Source organism: Falco punctatus (assembly GCF_963210335.1).
Source record: "Falco punctatus genome assembly, contig: scaffold_102, whole genome shotgun sequence".
Taxonomy (NCBI): Eukaryota; Metazoa; Chordata; class Aves; order Falconiformes; family Falconidae; genus Falco; species Falco punctatus.
The window spans coordinates 213743-233510 of record NW_027660157.1 but is presented as its reverse complement, the minus strand read 5'-3'; the positions used below and the strand labels follow the sequence as shown (position 1 = coordinate 233510).

Sequence of the window (19768 nt, the reverse complement as noted above, 5' to 3'; positions counted from 1 at the left end):
GAGTGTTGTGTCAGTCCAGGTGGGATTGCCCTGAAGTAAACTGCTTGTTTTGTTCAGGTCCTTATTTCACAGGAAGACTTATGCAGCATCAGCAAAACTTTATTGTCCCTATTTGCATAGAATTAGATGCAGAACCAAGCATCAGAGAAGAGCTAGAAAGCTGTAACAATTTAATATTCCCCAAAGGTCTCACATTTGTGAAATGACAAATCTGAGCCCTTTGGGAGTTTGCAGCTTGGACAGACAGTAGGGAAATGAAACAGCTGCACATCACAGCCTTCAGAGATCAAGCATAAAAGTGAATGGAGCTGTCTTCAATTACATCTGTCCATTTCTGCCAGGTGTGAAGGTACATGGGAAGTTCCTTTGATCAGCAGAGTTAACTGCTGATGAATCCTCTGCAGAGATAGATAAGCACACTGGGTAAATGTTGTGAGGAGATCATGGATCCATGTACTGTATTGCCCCAGGGCATAGATAAGGGGATTAAATCAAGTTGAACTCTATTTACTCTACCTTCTCTGTGAATTTGTCCAGCAAAAAGAAGTCTGAATCCAGATATAGTTCATGAGAGCATTAATATACCTGTTTTCCTTCTCAACTTTCCCATTTGTCATGCTCCAGGCATTTCTTTTCGTTCTTTGTAAATAGTTTTGGGCAGAGGATTCATCTGTGTACATGAACATATATACACACACACAAGCTATCACATGTACCCAGGCTGCTGGATGCTTCCAGTATGTTGGGAGACGTTTAGCAAACCAGATAATCCCTAGAGGCTCTCACCACCCAGCAAGGCAAGGCACAGTCCTATTCTTGACAGACTTGCTTCTCAGGGGACTGGTCCTAAATCAAAGACAATGAGAGGTCCTCATTCCATTAGCTTTTTGTCAGAGAAACTCTTTCAAAAGTTTACAGTCACCCCCCTGCAAACCAATGTGTAAAGCCACAGCAAGAACCACCAGTACGTGATAAAGGGCTTGCAGATCATTTCTGCAAGCGCAAGCTGCAAGAACCCTGCACTGAAAGCAGAGTCGATGTTCAAAGGAGAAATGGAAAAAGTCATTTGTCACATATTCAGACCTATTTGCTTGCCACTTGTTGCTCAACTCTCCTATGCATAGTCTAGCTACCGCCACGAGCAAATGGTGAAAATTTTTAGAGGCAAAGTTCAATAAACTGTTTGAAAGCTTGTCCTTTGACAGCAGATGGCTGTAGTGCTTCAGCCACTGGGTGATCTGCCTCGTCATGAAATGTTCTTCACCTGGGATTCCACGCTATCCAAGTAGTGAAGTTTCTTAAGAACATGCAGATTTTGTCAGAGACCCAGTCAGTTAGAATTTGTAATCCCAGTGGCTGAACCATTAATATGTGGTTTTACTCCAGCTTGACCAAGGTCCAGTTCAGTTTGTGTCCATATGAGTAGCACTGGAGAGACTGCATGGGAGACTGGGGTTGCCTGGTCTGTGAAACCACTGTGTGTGAAGACACTAGCTCATGCTTTAACTAGGACGTGTGTTATCGATTTGTTAATAAGTTAAGATTGATTGATTATATTAGATTGATTGATTGATTTTATAAAATCATTTAATAGAATTAAAATATAGAGGAATAAGAAAATTTTTATGGAAAATTTACAGCTATATAGTAGAAGTAGTTATGACATCTTTTGTACGTCCTGTACCAAGGCTAGAAGAAGGGCCTGGAACTATTGTGGAAAAACTTAGGTAATAACTTTAGGGTTGAAAGGTTCCTTTGTACTTAACCAGTCTTCTTTACGTAGAGGTGCATTGAAATGTCAGAGGATGAGATTAATGGGAACTGGGGAGAGTCGACTGGAACAGCTTGTAGGTGCCTGCCAAGAAACTGTGAACTTTAGTAAAAGGTAATTCCGGCAGGGGGAGATCGCGACCACCGACTCACATACCACCTACCCAAATCGTACCCCAGACCCATTTCTAGACCTTTCTAAGCTTTACTGCGCAGAATCGGATATGGGAGGAGAGTATGTAAATGATTTATGGGAAATGTTATGATTATGCATGAATATTTAATGAATATGTATGAATAAGTTCTATATATGGAATCTGTTTTTGGGACCTGGTGTGCGTTGATCGTGAGAGGACTCGCTCACGCACCCGGCCATCAATAAAGAAGTGTCTGCTTATCTACATCACATTGGTGTCGATAAGTTCTTCATTCCGAGATTTCGGTAAAAGTTTTGGCGACCCAGATGGGACCTCGCTGAAGGAGACCGGAGGAGTCGGGGACCTGATCGGTTCCAGCCGGCACCGAGGATTTCTCGGGGATACCCATCGATCCCCGATCCGTAAGGCTCTTCGCGACGTTCCCTGGATTTTTTTTGGTAAGATACTTCTTCTTTTTAATTGTAGTAAGTAAGTGCACTAGAGGAAGTGGGCAGGAGTCCCACTATAATAAGTGTATGAGAAAGAGTGGGATGGAGTCCCACCAGTGGGTTGGAGTCCCACTGAGTAAGTCTACCTGTCAGACGCAGTGAAAGAGCTGCGCAGGGTAGGACTAGGAGTCTGCCCGTAAGACATAAGCGAAAGCTATTGCAGGGTTGGACTAAAAGGATCCTTGTGGAAGTGGAAGCCTAGGCGTCTGCCCGTAAGACATAACGAAAGCTATTGCAGGGTTGGACAAAAGTGTAGACAAGAGAAACTATATGCTATAGTGTTCTCTAAGGCTGTGCCTCTAACAAGAAGTTAGAAGTTTTAGTGCTTTTTGTTGTTTTGTGAGTCTGTGTATTAAGAAGAAAATTAAGAGGTATAATATTGTGTTATATGTTTGTCTTTTTGTTGTTTTGTGAGTTTGTGTATTAAGAAGAAAATTAAGAGGTATAAAACTGTGTTATATGCTTGTTTAAAGCAACTGTGGGAAAGTGTGAGTGTGGTTGTAAGGGTGAGACGTATAATTGAAAACGAAAGCGAGTGTGGAGTGTGGATCCGCGGATCGGAGTGACAGAGTTGAATAATTGTGTATTGTACTGTGGGTAATTACACCATGGCAACTAAGTTAACTCGGTCGTTTAAAAGTAAAAGCATGGGTAATCTTGCTGTAAATGACAAAATCCCGAAAAATTCTTTGTTGGGATGTTTATTGGCACATTGGGGAAATTTACAGGATGATCTGCAAAAGAGCCAGATGATTGAGTATTGTAATAATAATTGGTGACCTTTGTATATATTGGATGATCAGGAAAAGTGGCCCACGAATGGCACACTGAATTATAACACTATTTTGCAGTTAATGCTGTATTGTAAAAGAGAAGGGAAATGGAATAAAATGCCAGATGTGGATTTTATTTTTTACTTAAGACAAAGAAAGGATTGGCAGGATGAATGTAAGCTAACTATTAGAGATAATTTGGTAATGGCTATAACTTCTGATAATAAGAAAGTGAAAAAGTGTTGTACAACTTGTGAGATTGGGAAAGGTTGTTTGAAGAAAAGCACTGTTATTGAGAATGACGATGGACCAGAGTTAGATATATCCCCTCCTAGGAGAGAAATGAATCAGGGTCGAGAATTAAGGATACAAGAACCGGCGACTGAACCAGATAGCAGTGGAACAGGAGATGTGGGAGAGAGATTATCAGAGATTGTAATTCATACTCCTGTTTCATGGAGAACTCGACAACAGACACAGACTATAGCTCCCCTGCGACAGGGAGTTAGTAATGATGGACCGGTTTATGTGAAAGTACCTTTTACAGCTATGGATTTGATCACTTGGAAACAGGCAGCAGGAAACTATAGAGAAGATCCTGAAAAAGTGGGCAACGTGGTAGATACTATAATTAGAACACAGAATCCAGACTGGAGTGATTTACAGGTGATTTTGGATAATTTGTTAGATGATACAGAGAAACAAATGGTATTAAAAGCTGGCAAAACACAGGCAGAGTTGGATGTGATGAGTGGAATAACAGGTGGAACAATAGAACAGAATTTTCCATCTGGGGATCCGCAGTGGGATCCAAATAATGTGGCACATAGAGAAAGATTAAAGCGGTATCAAAAGTGGGTTTTGTATGGGATTAGACATGCCATGCCTAAATCTTTGAATTGGTCTAAATTATATGAAGTAAGACAAGATAAAAATGAATCTCCCTCAGCATTTTTGGAAAGATTAAAGGAAGCTGCTAGAAAATACACTGATTTGAGAGTGGAAACAGAGGCAGCACAGATACAATTGGCTTTGATTTTTATGGGGCAATCGGCACCAGATATAAGAAAAAACAAACAAACAAACAAAAAAAAACTCCAGAAACTGGAGGGAGAGAATTCAAGAAGTTTAAATGCAATGTTGGAAGTGGCATGGAGGGTATATGAATTGTGGTGATTGGAAATTTAATACCCTCTTAGGAATAAATCAGTGTGCCTTGTGTAAAGAGGAAGGACACTGGAAAAAGGACTGCCCCAGAAACAGGAGTGCTTCGCACGACCTTGCCAAAATAATGGTTTTAGATGACTGAAGGGGACCGGAGGGGAGCCCAGCTGAACCTCTGGTTAAAATTAAGCTGGGAGATAAAGAAGTTAAATTTTTAGTAGATACAGGGGCGACACTTTCAGTATTAAATACTTGTAAAGAAAAAATTGGAACAAAGACAGCCAATATAAAAGGAGCAACAGGGAAAGAAGAAAACAGGCCATTCCTACAACCCATAGATTTGAAATTTGGAAATAAAATAATTACACATGAATTTTTGTATGTATCAGAATGTCCGATACCCTTCTTAGGAAGAGATTTGTTATCCAAATTAAATGCACAAATTGTTTTTGATGAAGGAGAATTCTTTTTGAAAATTCCCGAGTCAAAAACGGGAGAAGTTTTGATGATACAAGAAAAGGTAAAGGAACAAGAAATTCCACCGGAGGTGGATTTGGCAGTGATCCCTACTGTATGGGAGACAGATAATCCTGGCAAATCAAAACTAGCAGAACCGGTTAAAATAGATTTGAAGGAAGGTGCAGGAACAGCGAGAATTAAACAATATCTAATCAAATCAGAAGTGAGACAGGAATTGAAGAAATTGATTGATAAATTTTTGGAGTATACAATTTTGGAAGAATGTGAATCTGAGTATAATACTCCTATTTTACCAGCCAAAAAAAAAAAAAAACAAAAAAAAAAACAAAACAAAAAAAACAACCCTCGGGTGAATATAGGCTGGTGAAAGACTTGAGAGCAGTATATCAAATAGTTAAGGATATTTATCCTGTAGTAGCAAACCCTTATACACTGTTAACAGCGTTAAGGGAGACTTATCAGTGGTTTACAGTGCTTGATTTAAAAGATGCTTTCTTTTGTATACCTTTGGAAAAGGAAACCAGAAAACTGTTTGCTTTTGAATGGGAAAATCCACAAACTGGGCGAAAGATGCAGCTGACATGGACTAGATTACCCCAAGGATTTAAAAACAGTCCAACTATTTTTGGAAATCAATTAGCAAAGGAACTTGAAATTTGGAAACAGGATAAATCAAGGCCTGGACATTTACTCCTACAGTATGTAGATGACATACTGATTGCTACAGAAGAAAGACTTACCTGTATGCAGGTGACTATTGACCTCTTAAATTTTCTGGGACTAAATGGATACAAAGTGTCCAGGAAGAAAGCCCAGATAGCCTGCCAGACTGTGATATATCTGGGCTTTGAGATTTCAAAAGGACAACGACAATTAGGAAGAAATCGCAAAGAAGCTATTTGTGGTATACCTGAGCCGAGAAATATTCATGAACTCAGAGCATTTTTGGGAATGACTGGGTGGTGTCGCCTTTGGATCATGAACTATGGGCTAATAGCTAAACCGCTGTACGAGGCCCAAAAGAACTCTCCCTTTGTATGGGGCCCACAACAACAAAAGGCTTTTGTAGAGTTGAAACGTGCCTTAATGTCTGCACCTGCCTCGGGACTGCCGGATCTAACCAAAGATTTCCAGCTGTTTGTTCATGAAAGGCAACACCTGGCACTGGGAGTACTAACCCAGAGGATAGGAAGCTGGAAACGACCAGTCGGATACTTCTCTAAACAACTGGACACAGTGAGTAAAGGGTGGCCAAACTGCCTTCGAGCAGTAGCCGCAACAGTGATGCTCATACAAGAAGCTCGGAAATTGACTTTGGGAAGAACAATAACAGTCTATGTTCCACACATGGTGATAACTGTCCTAGAACAGAAGGGGGGACGTTGGCTGTCCCCCAGCCGAATGATGAAATACCAGGTGGTATTGACTGAACAGGATGATGTGATTCTAAAGACAACTAACCTGGTAAATCCTGCAGTGTTTTTAAGTTCCATACAGGAAGAAGGACGACTGGAACATGATTGCTTGGCTACTATCGAGTATGTTTATTCCAGTCGTGGAGATCTGAAAGATGTGCCGTTGGAGAGACCAGATTGGGAACTGTGTACTGATGGAAGCAGCTTTATGGAACAAGGAGTTCGATACGCCGGATATGCGGTAACAACAGAGACTACAGTTATAGAAGCAGAAGTATTGGCAAGTACCACATCAGCCCAAAAGGCAGAACTCATCGCTTTAATTCGAGCCTTAGAACTAAGCAAAGACAAGAGAGTAAATATCTGGACTGATTCAAAATATGCCTTTGGGGTAGTGCATGTCCATGGAGCTTTGTGGAAAGAGAGGGGGTTATTGTCCTCTCAAGAATCAAACATTAAGCATCAAACAGAAATTTTACGATTATTGCAAGCAGTTCAAAAGCCAAAACAAGTAGCAATCATGCACTGTAAAGCACATCAGATTGGAAATATAAAAATAATAATTGGAAATAATTTAGCTGATAAAACAGCAAAAAAGGTAGCAAAGAAACAAGCATTGCAAATGGCAATAATTCCTTCTAAAACAGTAACCCTTCCTAGGGAAAAACCGAGATATTCGGAGGAAGATGACAAATTGGGTCAGTTATTAAGTGCTAAGAAAAACTTAGCTGGATAGTGGATAACTCCTAATGGACAAGTAGTAATTCCACCTCTTGTGATGAGAGAGATAATTCAAACGAGACATCAAGAATGTCACTGGGGAGCAGAAGCCTTAGTAACATCTTTACGAAAGCAAATAATATCAGTTAAGATGTTAGGAATAGCTAAAATGGTAACTGCAAAGTGTGAAGTATGTTTGAAAAATAATCCAGTGATTAAGAAAAAGGTTCAAATGGGTAGACTGAAATCTGGTACAGAACCTGGAGATTATTGGCAAGTAGATTTTTCAGAGTTACCTAGACAAAATGGGTACCGGTACATCCTGGTAAGGGTTGATACTTTTACAGGATGGCCAGAAGCCCTTCCCTGTCGCACCACACAAGCAAAAGAGGTTGTAAAGTGGTTATTACAAGAAATAATTCCAAGATTTGGAGTTCCTATTGGAATTTCCTCTGACAGAGGTCCACACTTTGTGGCTGAAGTAGTCCAAAGTGTTAGCAAAGCATTGGGTATTAATTGGGATTTACATTCATCTTGGAGGCCACAATCTAGTGGGAAAGTGGAAAGGATGAATCAAACGTTAAAACGACAAATAAGTAAAATTTGTCAAGAAACTAGTTTAAAGTGGCCTCAGGCACTTCCATTGGCATTATTACGAATCAGAGTACAACCAAAGAGTGGAACCTCAGTCAGTCCTTATGAATTATTATATGGAAAACCATATGAGTCTCTAGAACCAAATCTAAACATACATGTAAAAGGAAAACAAGATGTGTATAACTATTTGTTTTTTTCAAGGAAAACTTTGGCTGTGATTTGAAGTGTAGTAATTTGGAATAGACCTTTATCCCTGGAAAATTCAGTGCATGATTTCCAACCAGGAGACTATGTCTATGTGAACACTTGGACCTCTGAACCTTTGCAGGAGCACTGGAGAGGACCTTTCCAGATACTGCTAACCACTTTTACAGCTATCAAAATTGCAGAATCGGATGCTTGGATACATTATACACGAGTGAAGAAAGCACCGTGAAGAAAGCATCTACTCCGTGGAATATTGCTAATCGTGACCCAGAGACTTAAAAATTGACTTTGGAACATGTCTAATTTTGCAGATCAAGTTATGATTGGTTTTTGGATTTTCTTTTGGTTGATAGTGTTGGTGGGATCATGGGATGACTTGGTGAATAGGAACAAAAGACAAATAGAAACAGAACAAGTGATTGACATTCCCAAACAAATGGCTGAGGAAAATTTGATGGTAGGATTAATTAAAGAATTTGCCAATTTACAAAACATCACGCAGATCACTGCTTGTTTACCTATACCAAGAGCAGTAGGTGAATCTATTCCATGGGGAATTTTAACCATGAATTTGACTAACCTGGAACATAAAAATGAGACCAATTATTGTGAACAGAGGCCAGTGACTCAATGGTATGAACAAGTGAAAGTCACTAGAAAACAATGGAAAACTCCAGGTAGTCTGGCAGATTGTGAAAAATTGTTAAATCATGTTTTTACCAAAATAGGGAGATTTAAGAATGTAGGATGGTGTTCTTATGATGAACAATTTAAAACCAATGTGAGCAAAAGTGTTATGGAATGGAAGTGTAACGAAACTGGCCAAAGCACCTAATTAGTAGACCAGTGGGACTCTATATGGTCTATGTCCATATTTTCCTATTTTCAATATATATCAAGAACTCCTTGGTGTTTTACATGGGATGGAAAAGTTTTTTCAGTATTACCCTGGGTAGATGATAGGTCAACTACATTGGGAGAGAAAGAAAATAAAATAGTGCCATGGTGGAAATGTGAAAAAGTGTATGATTGTAGTAATGCAGACTTAGTAATCCAAAGAATTCCTCCGTTGGCTGCTGCTTTGAAATATGGTTGTTTTTGTCGAGGTATTAAGAATACTCTAAATTTAACCAGCGCTTTTACAGTCAGAAGAGGAACTTTGTTTAGTTGTAGAAAATCTACTATTCGAAGTCCAGGACATTTAGTTTGGGCATTAAGTGATGGAACCTGGACAACACACCTACCATTAGATGGTAAGGTGAAACAAATCACGTTAGGCATGCCAACATTGTGTCCAATCTGGAAGAAATCACCATTTAAAGGATCTCTAGAGAATTTAGAATTGAAACAAATAAAGAGATCAGGGATAAATAATGATGTTTGGAATGAACCATCTACAGGAGTGAAAATTGGCTGGGCACTGGAATCACTTTTAAATCCTATAGCTTCATATAGAAACAGAGCATGGCTCTATCATTTAACTGGTCAAGTGGAAAAATTGGCAAATGTTACCAAGAAGGGGTTTAAGGAACTGAATATACAACTACAGGCAACTTCCAGAATGACTTTACAAAATAGAATGGCACTAGATATGCTCCTGCTTAAAGAACATGGAGTGTGTGGATATCTCAAAGATAAACTGGACCACTGTTGTATCCACATTCCAAATGTCACTCAGGATGTGGAACATGATCTAGATTTATTGGGAAAAATTGAAGAAGAAACTGAAACAATTCAAAAGGATATGTCAGAAGATTGGTTTGGAAAAATTTTTTAACAAACTGGGATGGAATTTGAGCTCTTGGATACAATCTATAATTAAAACTTTGTTTCTGTTGCTAGTTGTCTTTTTGATGAGCATGCTAGTATATGCATGTCTGAAGAAACAGTTTACTAATAGAATTGCAGTGAATCGTATGATTATGAGAGAAGTACCAACCATTCCACCAAGATATGATCAATCACCAAAATATGTTGAAACAAAAGATATATGAATAATGTGAAAGTATTGAAATGATGATTTTCAACACTTTCAAAGGGGGGAAATGTTATCGATTTGTTAATAAGTTAAGATTGATTGATTATATTAGATTGATTGATTGATTTTATAAAATCATTTAATAGAATTAAAATATAGAGGAATAAGAAAATTTTTATGGAAAATTTACAGCTATATAGTAGAAGTAGTTATGACATCTTTTGTACGTCCTGTACCAAGGCTAGAAGAAGGGCCTGGAACTATTGTGGAAAAACTTAGGTAATAACTTTAGGGTTGAAAGGTTCCTTTGTACTTAACCAGTCTTCTTTACGTAGAGGTGCATTGAAATGTCAGAGGATGAGATTAATGGGAACTGGGGAGAGTCGACTGGAACAGCTTGTAGGTGCCTGCCAAGAAACTGTGAACTTTAGTAAAAGGTAATTCCGGCAGGGGGAGATCGCGACCACCGACTCACATACCACCTACCCAAATCGTACCCTAGACCCATTTCTAGACCTTTCTAAGCTTTACTGCGCAGAATCGGATATAGGAGGAGAGTATGTAAATGATTTATGGGAAATGTTATGATTATGCATGAATATTTAATGAATATGTATGAATAAGTTCTAGATATGGAATCTGTTTTTGGGACCTGGTGTGCGTTGATTGTGAGAGGACTTGCTCACGCACCCGGCCGTCAATAAAGAAGTGTCTGCTTATCTACATCACATTGGTGTCGATAAGTTCTTCATTCCGAGATTTCGGTAACACGTGTGCAAGGAATGTTACAGTGCAAGGAAGATGGCACACACCTGTACTGATCCTGCTCTGTATTAAGTAGCGCTTTGCTTTACTGAGATTCCAGCTGTTTCTCTTTAGTGGCAACATGGAGCTGAGTGAGTCAGAAGTAAGCTCTCCGGTATGGAAATCTCCCGAGTCCTTAAAAGATTGTGAATGTCTCTTTTGTACTTCTATCCTGCAGCCAGAGTCACTTTGTTAGAAAGTTCAGTGACTGCCATGGAAGGCAGGTGTTGCTGTCCATTTAGTTCCATGTTTGCATGTAACTGAAGAGGGTGCTTTGGAAGGTAACAGATCAAAGACGACACGGTGCATATTATGATATAACCAACCTGTGGAACTTGCTACTGAAGGAGACAGGGGAAACAGTGGTGCCCAAGAAACTTTTGAAAAGTACATAAATACAAAGAGAAGAGGGAGGTAACAGGTGAGCAGCAGAACTCACGACACCTGGTTTTACAGGGCTTTGAATTGTGGTGTTCCTTTCTGATTCTGCAGCCACCATATATACTGTTTCCTCTCAACTTCCCCCCCCCCCCCATCGAGCCCTCAACTACTGCAGTTTGCCATGAACTGCTTCAGAGACTACATGTACTGCAAGTGAGTGTGCAAGAGCCCAAAGCTACAAGCACTGATTGCCCAGATAGCTGCTGCCGGGCAAGCCAAACAGCCTGTGCTGCCCCACAGCTGCTGGCAGATAAACAAATAGCTTCAGGAGCTGCAGTCAACCCTTGGGCCGTGTCCTGTGGAGACCTGTTGTAGGAACCTGTGGTGTTAAAACACTTCAACCCTTTGTCGGATGCCACTAAAATTGGCCAAGAGTCAGAAGTGAGTGGGAAGGGGAGGACTGGCAGCTGACAGCAATCACAGAAGCCCTTCCCCAGGCTAACCGTGACGTAAGTAAGCATGAGTCACAGCATAAACTGATGAGCCTAAAATTATCTACAAGGATGAATACCGTCTAACTGTCCCAAGGCATTATGGGCTTTCTGCTTACTCTGGAATTGGCACATTTTGACTTTGGGTGCAGACAGCCTGACCGCTTGACTCCAGGCCCGTAGTAGTATGACAGCTCCAACTGCACTTTTTTATTTGGGCCTGCTGCTTTTGCTTTTAGATGAAGATTCAGCAGGAACCTTCTTCCTTACATTGTAGCCTCTAGGCATTACTGATTTGGTGCTGAAGCTGGTATTTTCTTCTTTTGGCAGCTCCTTGCCCTCTGGCATTGAATCCAGGCTGATGCTCCAGCCCCCTCCCCTCCTGTGTTGTTCCCAGGCTGTCAGATGCAAAACAAACACTCAGTGGCTCAGAGCTCCTTGCATCCAGGAGAAATTGCATTTTCACACTGGCTCTGAACCTCCTCCGCAGAGCCAAAGCAAAATTAATGTGGAAACTAATCCCTTTGCCCCTACCACGCACATCCTCTTCAATGATGGAGCCAGGAAAGACTGAAGAGAATTAACCTTTTCTGCAAAATTCTCTGAGCTAAGAAATACCCTGCTTTTCATGCTCTCTTCCTCTTTCCCAGTTGCTGCATCAGGGAAACCAGTCTTCTCTGGAGCTGAAGTGTCTTCTTCCTCTTCTCACTACTAAAGCTACAAGTTTATTTTAAAAATAAATTCCATACTATGCAGGATTGCCATAGCTAGTCTTGGCTCTCTATAGCTAGTAGCTAGACCAAGTAGGTGGCAGCTTGGTAGAGTAACTGCTGCCCGCTCAGAAGCATCCAAGAATAGCTCTAGCCTCTCCTAGGGATCAAGTATACAAGTCTGGAGCTCCAGGGGTCCCTTCCTGTGACGCATATGGCGTTACTATCATAGCCATGGAATATGCTACCGTGTGAAGCTAGACACAGACATCTGGAATTGAGGGCAGCCTGTAACACTGAACTGACAAAAGAAAAAAAGGTATCAAGGTTTCTGGTCTCCCTCACTTCCCTTTTCTCAGGTGTCACAAACTCCAGTGCAGCCTTGTGCACTGTTAACTGGCCAGGCAGAACGCACTGCAGTCCCCCTCTCAGCTTAGGGACGGCTTGCTCCAGGAACGCTGCCTCTTTCTCCTTTCCAGGGACTGCACTTGTGACATACTGACAAATGGCATTTTCTTGCACAGGCTCCTGGACTGTCCAGCTAGAGAAGGGAGGCATTGTGGTGGTGCTGCGGAGCCTGCTGCGGCTGGGACTGATGTTCTACCATGTCCCAATGACCGAGCGATACGGCTATGTCTGCTTCGGCACTGGCGAGAAGAACTTGGATCTGCCCTTCATGCTGTGACTCGCCTGTCTGGGATGAGGGCTCGAGAACATTTAGATTTTATACTTAGGAGACTTTTGTTTACTGCTTGTTCTAATAAATGTGTGAAACCTCTGCACTTTGAGCAAGATTCTTTTGTGCCTGGATTCTGGCCCCAGTTCTTTTCTTAGGACTTTGCTGTGTGCGATCCTCCTTCAGCTCCAGGTTGAATTCCCTGTTATGTGTCACTGAAGATCCTTTAGATACTGATAGATGGCATTTTCTTCCACGATGGGTGAAGCCCCAGGTTAGAAATCAAACCTAGGCCATCTAGTTACACATGCTTACACAACCATGACACTTCCTTGACACCATGTTTACACAAAAACTAATTTGGAGACAGCATGAATGAATGCCTACTATCACCCATGAACGACAAACAGAACAGGGCTGCACTCAGAGTAGAAAGCTCATGCATACTGTAAGGGATCTGTACTAAACCCTGAACTCGAGAAAGGCATATTGAAGAAAGTATTTTGTTTTTCAAATGTTAGGTTTCATGAAAATTAGAGAGGTCCTTCCAGCTCATGGCATTAAACTGTAGAAAACATTAACTGTGGGCATCACCTGGTCTTTTGCAAAATGTGCTCATTCAGGTTCATCTCAAGGCAGTGGTTTAATCCAGTGACTTTTCCATTAGTAAAGCTCATTGAGCAGAGCTACCTAGGCTAGAAGACGTAGTAACTTCTGTACGCAGGAGAAGAAAGAAAAATCTTTTCCCTTCTGAAGGGCTGTAGGTTTCAAAGCTTCATAAAATCGACGGTCAGCCAGAGATTTTATCTCAGTATAGTTAATGAAGTCTTAGCTCTGCCTCCCAAAGCAAAAAGATCTTGGCCAGCTCAAGGGGCTGAATGTAGGGCTTCCATTTCACAAAGTAAGGCTAAGAAGAACGATTATAACTTGGTTTCCTGGGTAAAACGTGTTTATCCTTACTCTCTGTTCCTGTCCATGCTGATAGTTATTAGCAGATGATTCTGATGAAAGCAGTACAAGGTTAAGTGGCATAGTAGTATATAAATAAGCTGTGTTGATCTGTAGCCCCCAGACAAATATCAAAGAAACGGAGCCAAAGCCATAATGACCCTGATAAATGTAATGACCTTTTCATACCAGGCCCATAAGTAGCACGTCTCAAGTAGCAGTGGTCAGTAGGTGCAAGGTACACGCACGTACTACTATACAAGGAGAGAAATGGTGCCACCTTTTAGTTAGAGCGTGGAAAATTATGCGCATCCATCAGGCCCAAACTATCCCAGGAAGCAGCCGTACCACCAATACGGACGACTTAAGGCAAATGTATTTCCATGGGGAAAAAATCACAGGCCAAGTCATCAAGGATGTCAACATTCTGTATTTCCCAGATCCAGGAGTGAAGCACAAGCCAGAAATCCTTAAGGGGACGTGTAAGGTACACACGTCTGTTTACCACTGCCATAGGTGTTCTGCTGCAAATTATGGATAGTACAGATAATTAAAAAAATTAATTTCAGTAGTCATAACAATTTCTGTTACTGCCAAGGAAATACAGTTCTGCAGGAGACTTTTTCTTCCATTAGTGTCACAGGTATAAAAGCCCAAATGAGGCAGATCTGAGCTGAAACACAGGTTAATGGGGAATCACCATTCATTGTTGGAAAAAGCGGGAAACATGCTTTTCCAAACCCAGTCGTGAACCACGATGAAACAAAAGCCTTCAGATCCTTTCCAGCTTTGAGGTAAAAGTCTTTGCCCCTCCTTTCTCCAAATCATTCTGCACACTGGACTTTGCTTTGCTAAATCTTGTATTCTGCTAGAGGAGCAGGTTGCAGCTCATTCACTGGAGACAGTATAGAGTACTAATGACAGTTTTGGCATAAGAAAATCGGGGATACTGACAACCTTGCAAAAAAAGCAGAGCAGTGGGAAACAGCTGTGCTTACTGACTATGCCAGTTCTGTCCATTAGTGGTTTAAGCAGAGAGGCTTGTGTGTATGTTTGACATTATCCTTCAGCAAAGGGTGTCCCACTGGCAGAGGTTTTTTGCACCACTTAGGGCCCCTCTTCCAGATAAGCTTTGCAGATCTGACGGACCAGTGGGTCAGATACCTGTCAAAAAAACACAAATGCATTTCAGCTTGAGAGTGATCACAGAGAAGAGGTTCCAACTGAAGCAGGAGCAGGCACTGTAGCCTTTGCCTCCACACATGCCTCTTTATAAAAGGAATAACCATGAGCAGAGCCCCCTCAATTCAGAAGGGGCCACTGGAAAGGAATCTTTCTTTGTTTTGGAACTTCTGAGCTGCACCTCTGCACTGAACCCCCTGGCACCTGCTTGACTTCCAGTCTTACAAACCAGGCGTAGTCTCCAGGCTGCTGGCAAGTTGTCCACCTGTAGTGAAACTGGAGTGCCAAACCCCGTCATTGCAACCAAGTCCAAGACTGAATGCATCCAGCCTCTATGGGAGGTGTTATTTCAACAGCTGGCCTCAATAAGGTAAACGAATTACAAAGGCTAAACTCTGTGAGAAATAAAGTCTCTAAAAAGGGGTTAGTTTACTTCTGGTGGATAATCGGTTATTTCTTCTGCATGTGATGGGTTTCTGGCCTAGTCTTGTATTTTCATACATTCAGCTTTGCTTTAGTGTTCTCTGTACAATACTACTGCAGCTTGGTGGTGCGGGAAGTCAGAACCTACAGTGTAAGAGGTACTAGAATGGAATTATCATCACAAAACTACAAATCTCTGTGAAGAGCAATGTCTGGCAAATATCCTTTGTTTTTTACCATTTGAAGTTTTAGGCTTGGCTTTGCAAACAGGCAGGGGATTTCAGATCCAGAATCAGTTACTGGAAATCTTACCCTGCGGCTGGGTGGCCTAGAGTTTTGTTAGACTTTAAATCTTTTGCTACCAGTAGAGAGGGGAATAGAGGTCCTCAGAGAAAGAGGAGTCTTTTCGGACAATAAAGATCCAAAGTAAAACCCTAGCATAATCTGCAAAAATAATGTTCTAACAAATTAGAATTTGGAACAGACTGATAAACTTTGTCCAGCGATGTTTGCATGCCTCTGGTTGAGTAATCCCATGGTCTTAATGTAACCTCAATCAGTCATCCTCTCCCCAAACAGCTTTGTTACCTTCTATTTTGCATCGTGCAAATTTGAGATATTAGGAACTTTGGACAGAGACCATGTAGTGCATTTGTTTGAAGGCATTTGGCACATTCCTGAGAACTACAAAGCAAGCTTGCTATGCCAGGCAGCCACAGACTATGTAACAGCAAGCCCATTTTCCTAGCACTTTTCTTCCTCAGCAATCCTGAACAGCACAAATTGAAAAAAGAATCATATTTGGAAGTACATGCTACTGAAACGAAGCCACTTCCAAAAGGCTTTGCTTTTGCTTTGAGAAGTTTATGTTGGTTAACTAAACACCTAGAAGCAACAGCAGGAGGGATCTGGGAAAAGGTATCGAGCAAGATACAGCCACTTCTTCTCCTATGCATGCATTATATTAGTCTCTTTTGACCTTCAGAGTTATGCTAGTGCATTAGTGGAATCCCTTACATAACAACATCAGGACAGGACTCTTAATTTCTCTTGCCTTTAATTTCCCATGCAAGGGGAGTTCAGCGAGACCAAACACAGGTCCCCAGTTTGGAATCTGGCAAAGAACCATGGCAAGGCAGCTCCTTTGGGAGAAGCTGCAGGGGTATTAGATGGGCATGTGGGGCTTGGCCCTTCTTTTCATATTCCCCTTGCTGCAGGGGGAGGTCTGCAGCACAAGTTTTGGTATCGCAAGACGGCACGTACAGTGAAAGTGGAAAAAATATCCCCAATTGTTTTAATGCATCAGCGTGCCAAGTGCACTTCTGGTCACGTGTCCACATGCTTATGGGAAAGTGCTCCCGTGATAATAAATTATCTCAGTGGGAGAGAAGTGAATGTGTGAATGTGAGATAGATACACATCAATGCTGTGTGCAGGTTTAGACAGACAGTGGCTTTTTAAGAAACCCCTCTGTTTCTGTGTGGGGGCTGGAAGTGCACACCCCAATTCTGCATAGGAAGGAGGATTTAGTACTGGCCTGATTTTAAAGCTTTTGTTATTTCTCTTTTGAGCAGGTCTAATGATTCAAGATTTGGCACTTTCTCTTGCTGAACCCGATGTCACGTCCTAGTGCCAGGAGAAACTGTAGGCTGTAGGAAGTGCTATCTTCCGGCAGAGATAACAGACCTGTCATCTTCCTCTTCATCAATGAAGAGTCCAGTGGTATTTTTCGTGAGAAAGTAAACCCCTGTTTATAGTATCCTGACCAAGACTGTGTGTGGAAGTCGTGTGTGTGTGTGTGTGTGTGTGTAAGAAACCATCTCAGTTTCCAAACTGCAGTGGAATCTCTCCTCATTTCAGACACATCTTGCTTTGTGCACATACATTGATTTGTTAGTGTATCTGAGGAGCTTGTTCTCTTGCTCACTAGGACAAGATATGTTTATTCTTTTTGTTATAATTCTTATAGCCTTTTTTTTTCCTCTCTTTGAAGTGCTGAGGTGCAGTCACTCTTATTGGCTGTTTGTGGACAGCGCCGTGGTTTGGTTTGTGCATTTTGCTCCAGATGAAGTCAATTTCCTTTTGGAGAAAAATATTACTAGGAGGAAGCTTCTTGTGACACTTTATGGATGCTGTGGACCTCAACTGTTGGGATGTAATGATGTTAAATAATAACAGCAACCATTATTCTTCCTCTGCTGATCAGCTTTGGAGCAGTGCTCTGCTATTGTGCTTCTCCAGCTGTCCCTCCTCCTCTCCCGTTCCCCTCTGCCCATCCCTTGGCTTGCACCTGTACGTCCCACTTGCCCACTGTCCAGGTACCTTTGGGGAAGCACAGATATGTCTGTAGTCCAAAATCCTACTGTGACTTGTTGGAAGTGTTCCAGCAGTGGTAAAAATGCTACATTTCATAGCCAACTGAACAAAAAGAAAGGGCTTTGCATGGATGACTCAGTTAATTTCCCTTTGCCTACCGCAGAAGCAGCTGAAGGATTTCCAGTTGGTTGCGCCATTAGCCAGGGTGTCTCACTGCGGGTCTATTGAAATTGCATACACAGCAGCAGCCATGGCTGTTGCACCGGTGAGCTAAAGAGGGCACTTGAGGCTTTCGAGCAGCAAAGACAGAGTCCTGAGAATAACATACGGAAACCATGCAAACCATCCCTGGCCTGCTGGTCTTAAGGTTAAGTCTTAGGGTTCAGTCTTAAGGTTAATTCTTAAGGTTAACTCTTAAGGATGAGTCTTAGAGTTAAGTCTCAAAGTTGAGTCTTAGGGTTAAGACTTAGGGTTAAGTCTTAGGGTAAAGTCCTAGGGTTAAGTCTTACGGTTGATTCTTAGGGTTAAGTCTTAGGGTTATGTCGTTTAGTTAAGACTTAGCGTGAAGTCTCAAGATTAAGATTTAGGGTTAAGTCTTAGGGTTAAATCCTTAGATATGTCTCAAGGTTAAGTCTTAAAGCTGAGTCTTAGGGTTAAGGCTTATGGTTAAGTCTAAAGGTTGAGTCTTAGGTTTAAGTTTTAGTGTTAAGTTTTAGGGATAAGACTTTAGATTAAGTTTTAGAGTTGTCTTAAGTTTAAGTCTTAAGGTTGAGTCTTAGAGTTAAGTCTTAGGCTTAAGTCTTAGAGTTAAGACTTAAGATTAAGGCTTAAGGTAGAGTCTTAGGGTTAAGTCTCAGGGTTAGGTCTTTAGGTTAAGACAGGGTTAAGTATCAATGATAAGTCTTAGGGTTAAGTCTTAAAGTTAAGTCTTAGGGTTAAGTTTTACGGTTAAGCCCTTACCTAAAGTTTTAATGTTGAGTCTTGAGTTAAGTCATATGGTTAAGTCTTAGAGTTACGTCTTAGGGTTAAATCTTATGGATGAATCTTAGGGTTAAGTCTTAGGGTTAAACCCTATGGTTAATTCTTAAGGTTGAGTCTTAGGGTTAAGTCTTAGAGGTTGAGTCTTAGAGTTAAGTCTTAGGGTTAAGTCTTAAAGTTAAGTCTTAAAGTTAAGGCTTAAGGTAAAGTCTTAGTGTTAAGTCTCAGGGTTAGGTCTTTAGGTTAAGACAGGGTTATGTGTCAATGATAACTCTTAGTGTTAAGTTTTATGCTTAAACCTTTAGGTTAAGTCTTAATGCCGAGTCTTTGAGTTAAGTCTTAGTGTTAAGTCTTAGTGTTAAATCTTAAGGTTAAGACTCAGGGTTCAGTCTCAGGGTTCGGTCTCAGGGTTCGGTCTCAGGGTTCGGTCTCAGGGTTCAGTCTCAGGGTTCAGTCTCAGGGTTCAGTCTCAGGGTTCAGTCTCAGGGTTATTTCTTAGCCTTAGGTCTTAGGGTTAATATTAAAGTTAAGTCTTAGGGTTAAGTCTCAGGGTTATATCTGAAGGTTAAGTCTTAAGTTTAAAGTCTTACAGATGGAGTTTTGGGGTTATCTCTAAGGGTTAAGTCTTAAGTTTAAGTCTTAGGGTTAGGTATTAGGATTAAGTCTTAGGGTTTAGTCTGAGCTTAAGTCTTAAGTTTATGTCTTAGGGTTATGTCTTAAGGTTTTGTCTTACGGTTAATTCTTTGGGTTAAGTCTTAGAGTTCAGTCTTAGGCTTAAGTCTTGGGGTTAAGACTTAAGATTGAGTCTTATTACTGGGAACAGAGGTATATTTCTCAAAATCTTGCAACTTAGTCTTCTGCAAGATTGATCAATAGACAGATATTCAGACAGACATAAAAATTACGCAATAGGTGCCCTAAATGGTTCAGGGATTTGTTTCAATCAGGGTAGGTTGCAGAACTTCCTACAGTGGCTATCTACTTCCTCATGCTGCTAAGAACTCCATCGTGTTTGCCATCACTGCTAGCAGTTGCTCTGTTCCTTGCTTCTTTGGGTAACTTTGGAGTCCTGGCTGTGGAAACAGGCTAGTGTGATGAAATTTAGCACA

The 19768-nt window shown here is 41.2% G+C and overlaps 1 long non-coding RNA gene across 1 annotated transcript; it reads left to right on the top strand.

The window, feature by feature from the left end:
* Window positions 1–18374: 18374 nt before the first annotated feature.
* LOC308057749 lies at window positions 18375–19365 on the top strand. The gene is made up of 3 exons (XR_013925439.1): window positions 18375–18513; window positions 19172–19210; window positions 19355–19365. It is a non-coding gene; the product is annotated as an uncharacterized lncRNA (long non-coding RNA).
* Window positions 19366–19768: the final 403 nt, after the last annotated feature.